The 21508-nt window shown below is 32.3% G+C and overlaps 2 pseudogenes; both read right to left on the bottom strand.

Annotated features, from left to right (window-relative positions):
- Positions 1 to 6152: 6152 nt before the first annotated feature.
- Positions 6153 to 8658, bottom strand: LOC139889721 (BTB/POZ domain-containing protein At4g08455-like; annotated as a pseudogene).
- Positions 8659 to 10967: 2309 nt separating this feature from the next.
- LOC139893107 (BTB/POZ domain-containing protein At4g08455-like) lies at positions 10968 to 14814 on the bottom strand (annotated as a pseudogene).
- Between the last annotated feature and the right edge of the window lie 6694 nt (positions 14815 to 21508).

Raw genomic sequence — 21508 nt, 5'->3', positions numbered from 1 at the left:
GATTATACTATCTTCGGAGCTTGAGTCGAAATCCATATCGGAATAGCTGTCGGAATCTAAGGAATTTGAACTAGTTGCGAGTTCTGTCTTGTACGGTTAGATAAAGGATTTTCGATATGAGATGATTTTTGGATATCGGATAATATTCTAATTATATAGAATATCTAATATAGTACAGAAGATCCCGTAGATTACGGAGGAAATTAAGGAAACGTGTCAGATTAGGTCTACAGTGACAGATACGCTAAGATATGGATTTTGTCTATACACTATTCTTGCAATCACTGCAGTAAGATGTGTCTAGACTAAGAATGATAAGCAGGTAATTTCCTAAGGATTATAAACTGATAATTTTCGACAAAGATGATAAGCAAAAAAAATTTGACATGCAGACACGATCGAAGTCCAGACTCACTAATGCATCCTAACGACTTATCAGTTATACACACTAATGCAGACCTGGTTCGCTAAGACCACCGCTCTGATACCAACTGTCATACCCCGTCCTAATCCCTCCGGACGAAGTCCATATCGATTATAAATGATTCACAACTGTTGATTACATCGCGAGGTACTTGACCACTATATGATACTTTTTACAAACATTGCATTCGTTTTTGAAAAGACAATCTTTCATTACATCGAAAGTTGACGGCATGCAAATCATTTCATAATACAACTAACTATAATTGACTTAATAATAATCTTGATGAATGCAACGACTCGAATGCAACATCTTTTGAAATATATCATGAATGACTCCAAGTAATATCTCTAAAATGAGCAAATGCACAGCGGAAGATTTCCTTCGTACCTGAGAATAAACATGCTTTCAAGTGTCAACCAAAAGGTTGGTGAGTTCATTAGTTTAACATAAATAATCATTTCATAATTTTAATAGATCACAAGATTTCATATTTCCATTTCTCATAAACATACGTCCCATGCATAGAGACAAAAATATCATTCATATGGATTGAACACCTGGTAATCGACATTCACAATATACATATAAGAATATATTTAGGATTCGCGTCAATTAGGGTGTCTGTTCCCTAATTCTTAGATTACCAGACTAAAAGGGGCATATTCGATTTCGATCATTCAACCATATAATGTAGTTTCAATTACTTGTGTCTATTTCGTAAAACATTTATAAAAATTGCGCATGTATTCTCAGCCCAAAAATATAAAGGGTAAAAAGGGAATAATGAAACTCACCATACTGTATTTTGTAGTAAAAATACATATGACGTCATTGAACAAAAGTAGGGTTGGCCTCGGATTCACGAACCTATATCATTTGTGTATTTATTAATATACATCGTTGTAATTGAACAAATATATATATAAATTTATTAGTTATATTTCTTTTATATTAATAATATATATATGGTTCTTATATTCATTTCGTTATATAAAAATATTAATCTTGTTAGGTTATATGTATTAAATAATTTTTTTTAAATATATGTAAATATATCGTTTGTATATTAATACTAATAGTAGTCAAAATAATATTAATTGTGGTAAAATGATAGTAGTTATATTACTTAATATTACTAGTGAGATAATAGTGTTAATAATTCTATTAATGATAATGATAATGATATTAATAATTATATTTGTAAAATATTAATTTTTCCTGTTAATAATAGTTATGTTACCGATTTTTAGTAATTTACATAATAATGCTTGTGGTAATACAAATAATAATACTTGTTAATTTTTAACAATTCTATTATTTATAAAAAGATACTAATACAAATACTTATAAAAATAATAATAATTTGTATTATTTTCATATTGATGATAATCATAACCACAATCTTAATGTTGATATTAATACTAAATTGATAAGATTACTAATAATAATAATGTTATTAATACTTCTAATAATATAAGTGATAATGATTATTATACTTGTACCTATAATAATAATAATTAATATAATATTGATAATAAAAATAATGATAATATTACCAATTAGTTTAATGATAATTATAATTATATCAATAAAAGTGATGATAATGTTATTAATAATACCTATGTTATTAATTACAATAATAATAATAAATGAAATGTTAATAATCATAATAAGACTCATAATCATAATAATAACATTATTCACTCAAATAATAATAATAATTAATATTAATAATGATAATAGAACTAAAAGTAATGGTTATACCCTTTTAAAACTTTGTCTAAAAAAGAATTGTCTTAGGTGAGACTCGATCCCGCGACCTCTTGTAAACCCAAATACACATTCAACCAACTGGGCTGTCGCCCTTTTTCTGGAATTAAACCCCACATGAAAAATTATAACCCACTTCTTTAATTCATCATCTTCTTCATTCTAAGCAACCCAATTCAATTGTAACCTCATCAACACAGCTGAAAATGAGTTTTTCTTTTTAATTACACTTGTAAACAACCATGAAACTAACAAAGGGGTTTTTGAAATTGAAAAAAAAAAATGAAAAGGAATTACAGTCCCTGCTGCTGTCGCTACTTTAAAAAAAAATTGATCTTTGATTTTAAGTGTTTTTAGATCCCGTTTCCTAAATAAAATAAGTTCTAAATCATTGATAGAAACTATCTGGAACATCAATTTATCCTATAACATCAAAACACTTGCGAATTTCTTCATGAACTAAAAGTTTGACTTTTAGAAATCAAAACTTTGACTTCGAAATTGGAACTTGATGTTAGGAATTGGAACTTGAAATTTTGCAGGTAGTTTGAGTAAGGGATTCCAAACATAACTGCATTTTTACACTGTGGAAATTGATTAAAAATTGAATTTTGGTCATAAAGCTGAAGAACAGGGACACGTAAAAAAAAATTGAGTTTCATTTCAATCAGACAGAAATTATTAGTGGTAATTGTATTTGATAAAGATAATGTGAAATCGAATGGGTTCATCTAACAACTGGAATTTAATGATTTATAAAAGATACCTGTCGACAAGTATTTTTCAAACAGACAAAAAATTAATAATAAAAAAATAAAGCCTGAATCAAATTGTGATGGATTTGTTTTATGCAGAAATTTGAGTTCAACTTGTAACTGATTGGAGACCAGGATAGGAATTTACCACAGTTATGATGTCAACATATAACAAGATCGTACTATTTTTTTATGCATATATATATTTGATTTTTTTTTATAAATTCATTTATATATATATTTGTTTATATGTATATATAACTTAAATCTAATTAATATTAATAATTATTAATGTATTAATGATAATAATATTATCAGCATTTATTTTTATTAAGAATACTACGATGACAAAAATAACATAATAATAATAATATCACTACTAAATATGATAGGTTATATATTTCAAATAACATACAATTAATAATTTTTAATAACACTGATATAATAATAATACTAATTATAATAATTCTAATGATCATAATCATATTCGTAATAATAATACTATAATAATAAAGTTTATATCTATATATTATATACATTTTTAAATTAGTATTAATACTAATAATTCTGTAATAGTTTGTACCTAACAAATTTTTATATTTGTATCATAATTTTATTAATATTGATATTTATTTTGATAATATTGAAAGTAATATAATAACTACATTTTAACTTGTAATTACTTTTAATATTTTAACATTACATATTAGTAATTATGTAATATTCATATAATCTATTCGAATATTTAATACAATATACATAGTATATTAATTTTGTACATAAATCACATATATACATATATATATATATATATATATATATATATATATATATATATACCTAGATTCAATATAATAAGAGCTTAATTATTTTGTATCACGCTTCACATATTTGATTGTATTGCTTCAATTATATTTTTATTATTTCTCATTATATATATATATATATATATATATATATATATATATATATATATATATATATATACACTTATATTTATATATGTATTCACATGTACATATTTATTTACAAATGATTGTTCGTGAATCGTCGGGGATAGTCAAAAGTTTAAGTATATCCATGTAAGCAGTTCAAAGATTTTGAGATTCGTTTAAATAGGTTTTGCTTGTCATGTCGAAATCCTGTAAAATTAAGTTTAAATTTTGTCGAAAATTCCCGGGTCGTCACACCATATATAACTTAAATAACATAAATATAAATGTTAGTGAAGTTAATAAAAGTTAGACAATTTCTTACCTAGATTAGTGACGTGTGCTTGCTTAGATGAACCTTGATTATACGGAGCACTTCGTGCTGATAACGTGTTATAATTCAGTAGGCTTATAACTACTTTTAGTGGCCTGGTTCTTGACTGTAGACTAATAAGTATATAGAGAGAATATGAGAGAAGTATGTGTTTTATATATGTTTGAAGTGTGTGAAATGCGAACTCAAAACACACATATTTATACTCAAAAAAATATACTATGCAATATCTATAATAATAATAAAATTAGCATCCAATATTGACTTTTATAACAATATTTTAATTTTGAAAATTGTAACACTGACCCGTTCTTGTAGCACTACATATCTTCTTATTCTCAACAAGCTCGATCCCAATGTACAAGTAGCAATTATATCACGGAAAACCGAGAAACATATGGTTCTTATCACTGGTCGTACAATCAACCATCCGAGTACCCCTAGTGTATTCCGGAGTCAATATAGTGATCTTGTGAAAATAAGAAATCTACTTATCACACAATCATCTCAATAACTCCCAATAGTTGTCCAACTCCACTAACCTGATACTTAGTTAGCTTAGGCTCATTGATTAGTTTAGGGTATGTTTAATGTTCCCGAGCTTTGGTTTGCGTTTGGATCGATTATATTTTGTTAGTCTTTTTCATCGATTGATGAAAAGGCTTGATTTAATGTTAGTGTTATCTTAGCAACAACAAAATCTGATACTTCACAAGATTACAAGAAATCTCGTCACCTTAAACAATATCCATAAAGCCCAAGTTTAGGGATTACAAAATTTTCCTTTTTATCCATTGTAAGTATAGTTGCTTGATACTTCTTCTTACGCCTCCACCTTCTCTTTGTCTTTTCGATCCTCCGCTCTGTTTTTGTAGGCTTGGATTACACTTGATAGGGCACAATTAAATTATGGGGAGCCTGATTGTGCTGTAAAAAGCTTTGACATATCATTAGCTCTCAAGGTTCAACTTCCATACTTGGCATGATACTTTCATCATCGTTAGTCAAGTATGAGCTATATTCACAAATATATTTTGGTTAACTAATGCTATATATTTGTTCTACTCTTTTCGTGTTGTTGAAGCCTGAAGTTTAATCGACCCTTAAAACTGATGTCAAAGACACTGCTGATTTTTTTTTTTTTACCATCTAAATCTTCTCAATCTCATCAAGCAAAATTACATATTATGATTGTAGTTATATAGTGTTTTGTAATCATCTTTTAAGCATTAAATTATATATGATAAAAATAAAAGTTGAAAAGAAGGGTTTTTGGGTCACTCCAACTCAACCAGGCATGGTTGATCTGTTCTAAGAAATTACCCATTTTGATACGAACCTATTTAAACTTGTTGCCTGACCCGTCTGATTTGTCGTTTTTTATTTTGAAAATCTATCTATTTGATGATTACAAAGAGAAGAAAAAAAGTGAAAAAAGTGAAAACAGGTCAAAATGTATCTGAATCTAAGACCAAATAAGGTGGTTTTATATTGAATTTTCTTCAATATTTCTAACAAAATTATTAATCAAATATATTATTTCCGTGAATTTATTATGCATAAAACATGTGCCTTATTATGATACTTTTATGCGACTAGTTTAGGTGCTTAAGAATTGGTTAGGAAAATATTTGTAACTCAAGTTGATTACAGATACATTTCACACACACGAGTTACTTTGTGTATGTGAATTGATTATATTAGACTTATCTGCACGCTTGATCCTAATGACACACAATTATACAAAATATATAGGCAGTATAACTAAAAGGGATTACCATAAAACATCCGGATAAATCAAATTTATATTCAATCTTCAAATGGTTAAAAGTACATAATAAGTTGTAAACACATCAATAATGTAGCTAGGCTTTGCAAAAACGCTGCTAAAAACACTAAAAAATAGCATGGAACTAAAGCACAAAATCTCAGCTTTACATTACCTTATCATCATGACTAGTGGCAGAGGCGGAATTTACCCGTTTTTTTAAAGTAAGCTTCATAAATATCCACAACAAGACGAGGATCTTTTTCTACAAGCTTTAAATACTCTTCACGCTCGTTTAGGTTATCCATATTGTCCAAAATTAATGATAATGCAGCATCAAGCAAGGTTTTTGCATTATGCTGATGAGCAAATGAATAGTTCTTAATTGAACTTTCACAGTTAAGTTTCGATATCAAGAATTTCTCACAGTAGCTTTTTAGATGCTTCACTTCGTATTTCTCAGCTAGAATTAAAAGATCACATGCCATGTCATCATCAAGAGGCGTTTCAGCTGTGTAGAGATAGTTGACAAACGCGCACAGGGCCTCATATTTAACATCACTTAGTTTGATAGTGCCACTAAGGCTTTCTTCCATTTCAGTTTCAAGCATGGCTCTGAACACTGGTGAACGGCTTGCCTGTTTATTGAAATGATGATAAATTAGAGCCGGAATTAGAGCAAACACATGCTTGCACTGATATATAATTGCAAAAAATGGAGTTAATAATCTTCTTTAGAAACAGGCCTTGGAACTAGCAGAATCGACTGAATCATTTCATTTGTACTTATTCTTTATGTATTATCTAGGGCCCGCAAACATTCTAAGTCCATTTTTAAAGAATGCATTGAAAATGATTACAAACATCTAAAATCTAAAATAGTAGTATAAACCTGATCCACCAGTTATGTAATTTTGCTTGACTCTAGTATACCAGACATATGTGCAAAAATAGCATGCTACTATGACCATCTAAAACACCATATCAGACATGTCTGCAAAAACAACTTATCATATTATACAAATACTATTGATAGAGAACAACCCAACACCAGCCCAACACCATAATCCAGCCCAATAAACTGAAAGAGTCCAAGAAGAGGAAAGCTAATATGAGTAAGATGGATGGTCAGGATTGATTATGATATGTCTAGAAGGATCTGAGAGAATATATATATATATATATATATATATATATATATATATATATATATATATATATATATATATATATATATATATATATATATATATATATATATATATAGTGGTCATGCTAGTTTGTTAGGATTTATGATTCATCTTTTTCATTATTGAGTTTTGTAATCGGCTATAAGCTTGGGCAGAGAAGATTGCATAGTGCTTCTTCATCTGATTAGGGCAGGGAGATATTCCAGGCTATGGAAATCCTCTGAATTCTATCTTTCTTTTATTGCAATCATAACAACAACAACAACAACAACAACAACAATACCCAATTCCACTAAAGTGGAGTATGGGGGAGGTTAGATGTAGACAGTCCTTTCCTCTACCCTAAAGTAAATGGGAAGTCATTCCTCCACCCACGGATACCTATCGGTCCCCAGGTAGAGGAAGTCGTCCCTCCCTATTCTGTAGAGCAGAGAGGCTGCTTCCTAGGGACCTCCGGCCAGAAAGAACATGAATTCCGATATGTGCAGTAAAAATATACAAGTACAGTTGATAAAATTGCAATCATAATATAATATAAATATAATATATCGTCTATCATTTGGTTATCTTCATCTTTACTGTTTTTCCTCATCTTGATTATCAAATACCTATCAACTATGATCCTAATATCCAGCCTCAAAGCTACCCTCACAAGAAGTCTTTGGTAACCTCATCAGTGGTGAACTAGAATGAAAACTCAAAGGGGTCCTAAGGTTCTAAAAACATATGAGATCCTATCATGAAATTTAGTGTAAAATTTGAATGATACTTTGTAAAAAGAATCCAAAAGTAGCGGTGTCCACAGGACCCTGACCCTGTAGCTTATAAGCTACGATCGCCATTGAACCTCACTAGCAACATCTTCGGGTGACCAGTGAAAGGGTCGAAAACGGACATGGGAAAACCCTGTTGAGCACGCGTACATCAGTGTTCAACTGTCCACTCATCTAATTATACAGCGTTGGTTCATACCATTTACAGAATAAACTACAATTTCTAGATTATATATGCTTCACAGACAATAAATACATTGACAAAAGAGCAAATTCAACACAACATAATAACAATTTAACACACAGTATCAGTATGAGTATATATAACCTGTAAAAGAAAGGAACAATTACTAACCAGAAGAGCCTTATTAGCAGGAACAGGAACCGAATTATTACCCGAATCCAAATCAACAGCAACCAAAACGACGTCGGTGAAGCAACGATCAGTTGATCCGGGATCATATTGGGGCTGAGAGTCAAGTGGCTCCCCAAACTTAAGAAAATTAACTTTAGATTTCAATTCTTCGTTTTCACCTTTTAAATCTTCGTTCTCACCTTTCAATTCTCCGGTTTTACGTTTCAATTCTTCGATTTCACTTTTCAATTCTCCTACGGTCTTAATTGATTTCTCATAACATTGTCTACAATAATAATTAGGATTATAATCGTACTGCCCGTGGGTCGCGTTACAAAATATGCATTTCACCATCTCGTATAAACCTAATTTTACGAATTTAACGTCACAGCAATGTGAGAAGATCAATCGCTGTCAAAAAAAAAAAAAAAAAGTGAGAAGATATACTCCTTTTGATACTGTAGTATACAAAATATGTCGCTGCTGTAAAGTCAGATGATCAAAGTTTCGAGGATGCTGGAAATCAAAACATCGGTACTGTAGCGATGACTATGGGGCGATGATTCATTATGATGATTTGTCGAAAGTTGAAAAACCTCCGATTTCGAGGAGGGAGATACAGGTTAATTGCTGCGCGTGATTCTTTTGAGTCTGCATTCTCGATCGGAAAGAATTTTTGTTGACTAGGCCCAAGATGTTGGGCCTTTAGGCCCTAAACATTTATGGGCTAGGGATTGTTGAAAATAATCGTGATTTTGCTTCAGTGTTTTTTTTTTTTTTTCCAAAAGTATTCATATTTTGTCTAAAAATCTCCAAATTTTGCAAAAAAAACTTCATATGTTGCCCCAAAAAAATTGCTACGTTTTAAAAAAAATATCGCTTGCTGTGAAAAAAATTCCTGCCTCCGCCACTGATCATTACTCCAGTATATGTGAACTCCAAAAAGTAACTGAAGGAGTATGGTGGAAGTGGTTTAATAGGAAGTTTGGTGGTAGTGGTTATATAGTAAGTTTGGTGGTTGTGATTCAACTGGAAGAGAAATAAGAAATAATGAGGTCATACGATTTGTTTTGTTTATGCTTGGATTCTGCAATAAATAAAATTGTTTATGTTTATGTTAGGGATTTTACAAGGAAAAAATGAGGGTTTGAGCAAGGAATGGATATTAATTGGACGAGTGCATGAGAGTTAGAGAGTTAAAAGACAAGGGTTGATGAAATGAGTAAAAGTACCCCACATGCATGCAAGTATAGGACATTATTTAATGGAATTTTTTTAACAATCGTAAATGATGGAGACCTACCACGTATCTAGTAGTCTTATGCGATCTGCTCTATCCATTAGTAGTTCCTGGTTCACGATAAGTGGGCAGTTCGTGGAGCTAAGACAGTCGAGAGATATAGGCGCTCCCATGGTTCGTGAGAAGGAAAAAGGACTCATCCTTTGTTGCATTTTTACATCAAAGCAGCACGACCAAATGGAGGGTGAAAGCCAATTTCCTATCCTTTTTTGGAATCGTTGATACATATTATGTTGCGATGGCTTCGAATATGTTATGTTACGGTGATCGTAGGCGATTGGTCATGAACATCGTAAGGTATAAACCCTAGACTGGAAAGATGTAGCTGCTAGCAAGATGTTGATTGTTGCGGGAGAATTTATCCCATAGACGTAAATCATGCAACCAAGTGGTGAAGAGGACTGATCAAGTCAAAAAATAGTTTAAGAGTACGTACCTATGCAATCTGGTACAAACTAGTTGGACTAACGACTTAATTATGTCAACCGAAAAATTATTCATAAGAAAAGGTTGTACACTATGGACTAAAGATTGTGCATTAAAGTGAAGAGGTGTTGTGCTGCACCGTTAAGAACGAATATCATATATTTGGGTCTGAGTTCTTTGTTTAATTACGTAGATCCCACGAAGAATGTCAAGGGAAGTTGGTGCCTACCGAGCAAGGCCATGGAGGGCCATGGAGAGTCCTATAGCTTCATAGCGAGACGATAAGTAGCAGTTTTGGAATTGATCAAGGAAAAATTTGTACTTATTACGGATTTATTTCACACATACATGAATTACTTTGTTTAAGTGAAATTTGTTTGTTACATTAATTTGCTTAATGCGGACACAATATTCCTGGAAGACAATCACTTTTTCAGGCTAGCGATAAAAAGGCTTAATAAAACTCAAGAATACATTTTTATTGACAACCCATGAACTAAAACGTATAGGAATTTATTAAGGAAATAAAAAACAATAATAACAATGGCAATTTAACAATATAACAATTCAACAATAAATCATACTCCGAAAATAAATTTAAATTTTCAAAAATAAAATAAATAATAACAACTAACGATTACTTACTTAGAATTCATAATCCCTTAGGCCCCTTCAAACGCCTCGTCTAGCCAGGATCAACGTCACTAATTAATCTAATTACACACGATTATACAAAATTTGTAAAGAGTATAACTAAAAGAGACTATCATAAAATACTTAGACAGGTTATTTTATATTCGATTTTAAAGTGGTTCGAGTGCTTGAAAAGTTGCAAATACATCAATAAAGTATCTAGCATCTGCAAAAATGTTGTTAAAAGCACTTAAAAATAGCATATATCTAGAATACATGATCTCATCATTTTGTTACCTTATCATCATGATTGAACAGTGGCACCAACATCAGTATTAACCTTTCTAGAAAAGTAAGCTTCGTAAATATCCACAACAAGCAAAGGATCTTTCTTTAAAAGCTCTTGATACTCTTCACGCTTGCCTAGATTATCCATATTGTCCAAAATCGTCGATAATGCCTCATCGAACAAGGTTTTTGCATTATGCTGATGAGCAAATGAGTAGTTCGTAAGTGAACTTTCCCAATTAAGTTTCGATACCAAGTAATTCTAACAGTAGGTTTTTAGATGCTTCACTTCATATTTGTCAGCCATAATTAGAAGATCACAGGCCAGGTCATCACGAAGAGATGTTTCAGCTGTGTAGAGGAAGTTGACAAAGGCACGCAGGGCTTCTTACGAAACGTCACTTAATTTGATTGTGCCACTAAGGCTTTCTTTCATTTCAGTTTCAAGCATAGCTCTGAAAACTGGTGAACGGCTTGCCTGTTTATTGAAATCGAGATAAGTATTAGTTTGTTTATTTATATGGGTGACGCTTTTTTCTTTACCTAAAAAAAAGATGAGAATAAAATAAAAAACGTACGTAAAAGGGTTGAGTGTGATGACCAATGAAATAAAAAAGTAAACAAAGTTTGTGTATCAACTTGTCTAAGGTCACATACCAAAAGGCTAGAAATTTAGAAACATGAAATCATTAAATTGTACCGGTAATATACAAAAATTAATAATTAACAATTATTTAATATACATATATATATATATATATATATATATATATATATATATATATATATATATATATATATATGTGTGTGTGTGTGTGTGTGTGTGTGTGTGTGTGTGTGTGTGTAAATGTTTTTTTTTTTTGGTAAAGGGTTTCACCCGATGAATATTATTTCAAAAAATAATAAAAAATACAAATATGACCAAAGCACACCTTACAGCCTCTCAAAAACATCCACAAAAACAAGCTAGATCCTGCATACCAAACAAAGGACTAGCACAAACCAACAAATCAACGACAGACCTAGAACCTTATAAGAAACTATAAAAACTTACAACCAGCCCGATTTCATACCAAATGGAGCCGTCGTTTTAGACATATTTTTCGCGATCATAAACTTGGCAGTTTCTTCTTCATCAGGTTCAACATCACTAAGCTCATCAACAAGATTGTAATCATTATTAAGCGCTCCAAAAGAATTTTTGACCTTTACTTGTTTACCCTTACTCGTTCCAACATGACCATCAGCCACTTCATTCCTTGGATGTTCAGCATTCTTATTCTTCTGTTTTGGTCTATACACCCACTGCGATTTAGCCTTACTAGCATGAGTAACATTATTCAGAGCTTGTCGTTGTTTTCCAATAACAAAGCCCTTCACTTTTTTACGTTGTACAAGCTTAAAATCATCTTCCAACACAATGTCTTCAGTTTCAGTAACACTTACATTCTTAGGACATTGAGAGTCGTTGTGACCAAACACTTTGCAACCCGAACATCTTGAAGGATTCCATTCATATTCGATTCGAACCTCGTCCACTGTTTTACTACCCTTACCCTCCTCGACACTAGGAGTCGCAACTTTTAAAGTTTCTTTCAACTCATTCTCGGCCGACACCTCTATAAGAGCCCGGGCAAAACTAGGACGTCCCCATGATTCGACACACACCGTACTCGTAAAAGAGTCAAGCATCATGGGTTTTCCCAATTTAGAAGTTATCACACTCAACCCTACTTCAGTGTAACCCACCAACGGGATATCATGCATCTTGATCCAAACCGGAACCTTAGTATGATCTTCCTTTGTCAAAGATACATTTGGGGACCATTTATTCAATATGATAGGAATTGTACGAATCATCCATGGCCCCGACTCCAACACTTCCTACATACCACTTTCCGTCGCAAATTTAAAGAAAAAGAATCCCTTAGAATTCATCATGATCTTATCAATCCCATATTTTTTCCAAACATTGACCGCATAATTCTTCACTACCGGAAACGTCATCCGGTTACCAATAAAGTAACCATACAACGTATTACGATATCTATCCGAGACTTCTTTCACCGAATCAATGGGAATTTCAACATCTATGCCATCTTCTAAACTGATTGACTGATCGATAAATCTAAAGTTCACTTTTTTAATATCGTCAGATCCAGAGGCAGCATTTAAGTATGATTTATCATCTAATGGATGCTTAATCGGAGAGGATACATTATCCTTCTCAATTTGAGATTGCACTGGAGACACAATATGTTCCGCAACAGGAGGACAATTCAAGGTTGTAGGAATATTACCTATCGATGACTGCATAAGAGAGTTAACTTCCTGCGTTGGAGGATTTTCATCAGCAAGATCATCATCAGCAGACGATTGACCAATCACACGATCATCACTGTTAATTGGCTGATCAATCTTCAACTCATTCATCAGTAATTCATCTTCTTTAAGAACTGATCGATCAGCTTCTGAGTCCGTTGACGAACCCTCACTATCAACGCTTTTCGTAACAGATACCGCAGCTTCACCTTCAACCAAAGGATTTCTTAATACCCTCGTAGCCGTCACCATTGTTTCTTGGATCTTTTTCTTCTTTTTACCACCCATCACAACCAGAGGAACACTACCACAGGAAAGATATGATCAATGATAAGAACAAAATCTTGGAGACATTAATTGAATGAAATAAGATCTAAAAATACTGATGCGATTAAGATTCAAGATCTTGTTTGATATTGTACTGACGGCTACAGGGAAAGTTTTATGGAGAGAGAATTAGTGCGTTCTATAAAAACATAAAACAACATGGGGGTATTTTTCATGGAGAGAGAATTAGTGCGTTCTGTAAATGTATGATATGAGTGATCCGGAAGATTTAAAATGGGGAAGAGGGGGAAGTCATTCATCATCAGCTTAATATATCATTCATCCGCATATGATGAATGTTAATGGTAATTTACTTGAGACAAATGAATTTCGAGTTAATCTTTATAACAAATTAGGAAATTGTGGAATGTACGCTTGTTTAAGCTAACTAAAGTCAATAGATTGAAACGGTGCAACTCATTATGTAATAATGTAACTATTCATGAAATGGTGTAAGTTTCATGGAAGGGTGTAACAACTTATGGAAACCTTTTAATCAAAAGGTGTAACCATTCATGAAAACTTTTCACCAAATGACGCACCATTTCGTGGTTAAAAAATACAACTTTTCATACGCTATAAATAGAGTGATTTGTCTCACATTCAAAGATGAAATGATGAAAAATGATCATTTACAAAATATACATAAAACACTACGTTCTTGACTTACAATTATAATTGCCTATATTAGAGTTGTGTCTTTGTCTTATTTTGAACAAAGATTTCGTGTAACCCTAACACAATATTTTTATAAGGTCGAAATATTTTATCGTGAAAGTGATTACACGATTCAAATGTTTATCTAGACATTCAAACTCTATATATAACGTAAACTAGTTCAACACAATATAATATAAATTCAACAGAATGTATAACCACTAACAGAAGAACCCAATACTAACCAGAAGGGCCTTATTAGCAGGAACAGGAACCGAATTATTACCAGAATCCAAATCAACAGCAACCAAAACGACATCGGTGAAGCAAGGGTCAGTAGATCGGTGATCATAGTCGGTTCGAGAGTCAAGTGGGTCCCAAAACTCAAGAAAATTAACTTTAGATTTCAATTCTTGGTTTTCACGTTTCAATTCTTTGATTTCACGTTTCAATTCTATTTCAATCTTACTTACTTTCTCATAACATTTTCTACAATTACTAGCGTCAGAATTGTAGTAATTTTGGTACTCGTCTTTACAAGATCGGCACGTCACCATCTCTGAATTTAATGTCACAACGATGTGAGAAGATAATTATAGCACTCGTACTCGTATAATCACTTTAGCTTCTCTTTAATAGCCAGAATCATGGTTACTGTGGTGATAATGATGGTTTGTTGAAAAATTTCCAAGTTTTGAGGCGATAGAGTTTGTTGCGCGCAGGACATTTATTTCGGTGCTCAAGAGGAATTTTGTGACTAGGCCCAAGATGCTGGCCCTGTGGGCTCTAACGTAATTAATGGCCTTGGAATTACAGAAAATAATAAATAGCGAGTAATGTTAATATTAAATCTCTAAAATAATGATGTCATAAATAAATATTTTTTAATCATAAAAATAATTAAAAATAAAAAATTTAAAACATCTTTGATGATGTCATTATTTTATACTAAATTTAATTAAAAAATAATACGAAATTTTTTATAAAAGTTAATACTAATCTTCAACAGAACACCAACATATTTGTAAATTTTAAAACATATTGTACAACCTTTATATAATAATCGTTTTTAATTTTATAAAAAAATTTCAAAAGGCATTTATTATTACTAATAGTTATTATTAAAACTATAAATTATCAACTTTGAGCAGACTTTATTATTATTATTTATTTTTATTATAGTAATTATAATTATAATTATTATATTATTAATATTCAAATATGAATTCTCTTTACGAGATTAATTATGTTATATATTTATGCGAAAGTACATGTCTCTATATATTTGTAAAAACGACGACAAGTTTCTTAGTCTAACGGATCATTAAAATAAATGACTTTAGCATTTACATTTAATTAATACCTAAAACATGTCATTAAATTGTTTCGTTTAAAAAAACACCTGATTACACGAGTCATTTCACTAGTCATTACAAATTTTTATTTATTTTCATAACTAAACGTTTGCTAAAAAGACGAAAAGTATAAGCAAAAATAAATATATTAGGTGGATAAAAAATAAAGAAGAAAATAAAAATAAAAGAGTTACTACTCACATGACTTTAAGCAAATTAGAATGTGACATTCAATTTTGTGTTTTAGATGTAGTAAATGAGGTCGACGTTTAGTTTGCAAACAAAATAACACAATTAAAAACACACACCAAACGCTCTCGCTTCATTTTCCAAGAATTCAAAAAAAGGCAGTCTCTTTTTTCATCTCCACCGGCCACCGGTTGCCGCCGGTGGTCCGACACCCTTTCCCTTTTTGTTTTATTTTCTTTCTTCCTCCTCCTTCCTCTTGATCTGGTTCGAAGCCTTTTGGTTTACAAGACCAACTCACTCTTTTTCTGGTTTGATTTTTCGTCACTATTAACGGATATGGGTTGCCAGAACCTGCAGCACCTCGCTGGAGGTCCGTTGGGTCTTGTTTGTTTTCTTTTCTTCGTTTTCTGCCGGATCATTTCTTCTGTTTTGCTTTTTCGTTCAATAAGCCTTGGTCTGTATCCTCTTCCTTTTTCGGCGAGTTTACGGAGGTCTCCGGCGGCCATAAATACTTCAAACTACCGTTCTCGTGGTTAGGGTGATTATAATTGTTTCGGACTCGTTTTTTGCTGTTCCTTCATCCGTTTTTCTGGAACCCTTGCTTCGCCGGTGTATTGCCGTCCGACGGAAAACGATGGTTTTCCACCCAGTTGGTGGTGGCCGCTGGTTGTGTCCGGTGTCAGTATTGGTAGCTATTGTTCCGCTGGTGGTTCTGGTGGTTTGGCCACCCAGTTGGTGGTAGCGACTGGATCTGCGGGTGGATTGGTGGTGGTTGGTGGCTAGGGATGGCAATGGATACCCGATCCAGTGGATATCCATCCGATCCACCCGATTATTCGTGGATATGGACGATCTAAATGAATATGGATATGGATGTGGATGAAAAAATTTCATCCATGGATGAACTCGCTTTCACCCGAAATAACTAAATATATAAATTTATCACTCAAATTAGTATCATTTATGTAGTGATATTTCATTAATTATATTCATATTCATCTTTCTTTATATTTTCTCTAAAAATATAACTTGCTTCTTATAATTTGTTTTGTTTAAATAATCAAATGTATTTATCGTTCTTTGGTGGTTCAAATGTGATTCCATGTAACTAAAAGTAAGCAACTTACATGTCGATATCTTTACATGTTTAATAGGTTATCTATTGAATATTTGTTATATAGATTAGTAAAATGTGACTTTCGATCGCATAAACTATTAAAAATATTACTTTTGATCGTATATAGTGAACAACCGTTTATAATTGTTAAAAATAAAATAAATTTAAACGGATATAGATAATTATCCATTAACCCGCTTCACCCGTTGGATATGGATATGGATGGATGAAAAGTAAAAAAAATAAATGGATATGGATATGGATACGGCCTCACCCGATCCATATCCGATCCATTGCCATCCCTATTGGTGGCGTTTGGGTTCTCGATATTGCTGTGGTTGTACTGTTTGGCTGCTCCTTTCCAGTTGTGATGCTAGGGGCGTACCAAGCGACAATCTCCCAGTTGGAGATCAGGCTCGGCTCAGGCTTTCATTAACTATTTTTGTAGGTGGAGCTACTTTTGACGGCTTTGATGATTTGGATTTGAGGGTTTTGATATTGGGTCTTTTTGTTTGATATAATTGGCATTTTCCCGATGTATTTGTACTGTTTGTTTATTTCTCCGTTTGTACTCTCGGTTAGTTGGCTGTCTTTTTGTAGTTTAGATACCTTGTGAACGTGCTTTTCCACCCCGTTGGTGGACCGTTTAGTTAGGTTTCTTTTGTTTTATCAGCTTGTGCCGGTTGTTTGGATGGCCTTTGTAATCGTTTGTACTGTTATTAATGGTGTATCTTAGGGGATACACGCATAAAAACACCATTTTTTATACAGAAAAATGGATCAAAAAGCACAAGAGATAATAAAATTCGGCGATTTATAGTATTTGCCGCCCAGTGTACAGCAGGCCGCCCAGCGCCATGCGTAAGCCCTGCAGGCAGCTTCTATGCTTAAGCCCTTTCACTAAGCGCGTGAGTGGCACGCAGCCATATCAGCACACGCCACCGATGTAGTGACCCGAACTTTTCCATGATTATATATTTAATGAGAACCACATTTACATGATTAAATGTTTCTAACATGTTAAGCAATCAAACGTGTTAAGACTTGATTATTTGAAATGAGTTTCATGTAGACAATTGACCACCCAAATTGACCGGCGATTCACGAACGTTAAAACTTGTAAAAACTATATGATATATATATATATATATATGGATATGTATATAGCTAACATGATATTATGAAAAGTAAGTATCTCACTAGGTATATTAACAATGAGTTATATACATAAAATGAGACTATTGAATTATGAAACTCGAAACGATATATATAATGATTATCGTTATAGCAACGCCTTACTAAATACATATGTATCATATTAAGATATATTCATTGCTGGTGATTTGTGTCACCAATATGATTTAAGTGTAATGGGATTAATTTGTTAGCCAAAATAACCTTGATAAATATCAAATAAGTTTGGGAAAGTGTGGAGTGCACACTTGTTTGAACTTATCGTAATTATGATGGGGGTTCGGGGGCAGCGCCCCCGATAGTGTGGTCCAAGGAGTGGCAACCCCTGGCTTAACAAACCCTAAATATACATGTAGTGTATTAAGATGTATTAGTACACTTTTGAAAGACTTCAAGACACAAATCAAAGTACTTCTACTTAGCAAAAATGCTTACAATTACATTTTCATTCATTTTCATCAACAATTCTACTCGTAGTCATTCAGTATTCGTACCCGTATTACACACAGCTTCTAGACGTACTTACTATGGATATATACCAATAGGAACTAGCATGGGATTCCACTCTTGATTATGTCATGCATGACTAATCAAATTTAACTTCTACCATGAACTAGTCAACTAACTAGAACTCCTTTTAACCCCACTCACCATTCACCACTCACCAATCAATCCATTTCACTTCCAATTCTCTTTCTAATTCTGTCTAAACACACATACACACACATACACACACACACACACTCTCTTAGGAACGAAATTTTCAGTAAACTAATCATCATCTTCATCAAAAATTACTTCAAGAATCAAGCTATAATCATCATAGGAAGAACACTTCAAGAACACTTCGAAAATCCTTTCAAGTTTGCTAGTTTACTTTCAATCTTACAAATCCATTCCAAGTAATCATCTAAGATCAAGAAACCTTTGTTAATTACAGTAAGTTATCTTTCTTATTTAAGGTAATATTCATATCCAAACTTTGATTCGATTTCTATAACTATAAACTATCTTAATTCTAGTGATAATCTTACTTGAACTTGTTTTCGTGTCATGATTCTACTTCAAGAACTTTCAAGCCATCCAAGAATCCTTTGAAGCTAGATCAATTTTTTACACTTCCAGTAGGTTTACCTACTAAACTTGAGGTAGTAATGATGTTCATAATATCATTCGATTCATATATATAAAACTATTTTATTCGAAGATTATAACATGTAATCACTAGAACATAGTTTAGTTAACTCTAAACTTGTTCGCAAACAAAGTTAATCCTTCTAAATTAACTTTTAAAATCAACTAAAAACATGTTCTATATCTTTATGATATGCTAACTTAATGATTTAAAACCTGGAAACATGAAGAACACCGTAAAACCGGACATACGCCGTCGTAGTAACACCGCGGGCTGTTTTGGGTTAGATAATTAAAAACTATGATAAACTTTGATTTAAAAGTTGTCCTTCTAGGAAAATAATTTTTATTATGAACATGAAACTATATCCAAAAATCATGGTTAAACTCATAGTGGAAGTATGCTTTTCAAAATGGTCATCAAGACGTCGTTCTTTCGACTGAAATGACTACCTCTTACAAAAATGACTTGTAACCTGTATTTCTGACTATAAACTTATACTTTTTCTGTTTAGTTTCATGAATTTCAGTTCATTATGAAACCATAGCAACTTGAATCACTCAAAACGGATTTAAAACGAAGAAATTATGGGTAAAATAAAATTGGATATTTTTGCTTGTTGTAGCTACGTGAAATTTGTAACAAATCTATTCTAACATATTATGTAACCTTGATAGACCATAGACACGTATACAATGTTTTGATATATCATATCGACCCATCTATATATATTATTTGGAACAACCATAGACACTTTATATGCAGTAATGCTGGAGTTAGCTATACAGGGTTGAGGTTGATTCCAAAATAATATATATACTTTAAGTTGTGATCAAGTCAGAGACTTATAGACACTGGGTAGTGGATTGATTCGAGATAATATATATTGATTTATTTCTGTACATCTAACTATGAACAACTAGTTGTAGATTACTAACGTTGGACCGCTAATTTAATAAACTTAAATCATAAAAATGTAATAAAAAATGTTGTGAATATATTTCAATCATACTTTGATATATATGTATATATTTGTTATAGGTTCGTGAATCGATCCGTTGCCAAGTCTTAAATTCCGACGAAGTAAAAAATCTGTGAAAGTGAGTTATAGTCCCACTTTTAAAATCTAATATTTTTGGGATGAGAATACATGCAGTTTTATAAATGTTTTACAAAATAGATACAAGTACGTGAAACTACATTTTATGGTTGAATGATAGAAATCGAATATGCCCCTTTTAGCTTGGTAGCCTAAGAATTAGGGAACTGGCCCCTAATTAACGCGAATCCTAAAGGTAGATCTACGGGAACTAATAACCCCCATTCTGGAATTTGGAATTCTTTAGTACTTCGAGTTTATCATGTCCAATGGGTGTCCCGAAATGATGGGGATATTCTATATGCATATTGTTAATGTCGGTTACCAGGTGTTCACCATATGAATGATTTTTATACAGATAGCTATATGCCTGTATGTTACTTATGAAAAATGAAATCTTGTGGTCTATTATTATGAATTGATAACATATAGGTTAAACCTATAACTCACCAACATTTTTGTTGACGTTTTAAGCATGTTTATTCTCAGGTGATTATTAAGAAGCTTCCGCTGTTGCATGCTATATAAAGACAGGAATTGGAGTCTGCATGCTTGTATAATATTGTTTACAAACTGCATTCGTAGAAGTTAATCGATGTGTAATATTATTGTAAACCATTATTTAATGGTCGTATGTAAAGCGTTATATTCTAGATTATCATTACTTGATAATCTACATCATGCTTTAAAAACCTTTATCGATAAAATAAAGGTTATGGTTTGTTTTTAAAATCGAATGCAGTCTTTGAAAAACGTCTCATATAGGGGTCAAAACCTCACAAAGAAATCAATTAATATGAAACGTTTATAATCGCTATGAACGGGACATTTCAACCGAACTTTCAGATACTTCGCGTAACAGAACCATTCAGTGATTGACACGTGTGTCCCGTGAATTTCGGACATTCTGTGCCTATAAATAGACCACCTGGGTCACCACATTTCACATGAGAATCAGATCAGAACTTCAATCAGAGAGAAACACACTTTCTCTCTCACACAGTTCTTTCTCACTCTAAAAGCACATTAACGGCTTAGCAGAACGCTACACGGATTAAATACAGATTGATCCTCAGATTGATTGAGGACACCCCACGAATCTTCTATCCGTGTTCCGGATTTGCAGGGATTACTTCCCAAGGGCAAACAACAATCAACATAT

Source organism: Rutidosis leptorrhynchoides, chromosome 2 (genome assembly GCF_046630445.1).
Source record: "Rutidosis leptorrhynchoides isolate AG116_Rl617_1_P2 chromosome 2, CSIRO_AGI_Rlap_v1, whole genome shotgun sequence".
NCBI lineage: Eukaryota > Viridiplantae > Streptophyta > Magnoliopsida > Asterales > Asteraceae > Rutidosis > Rutidosis leptorrhynchoides.
This window is presented reverse-complemented; position numbering and strand designations above follow the sequence as displayed.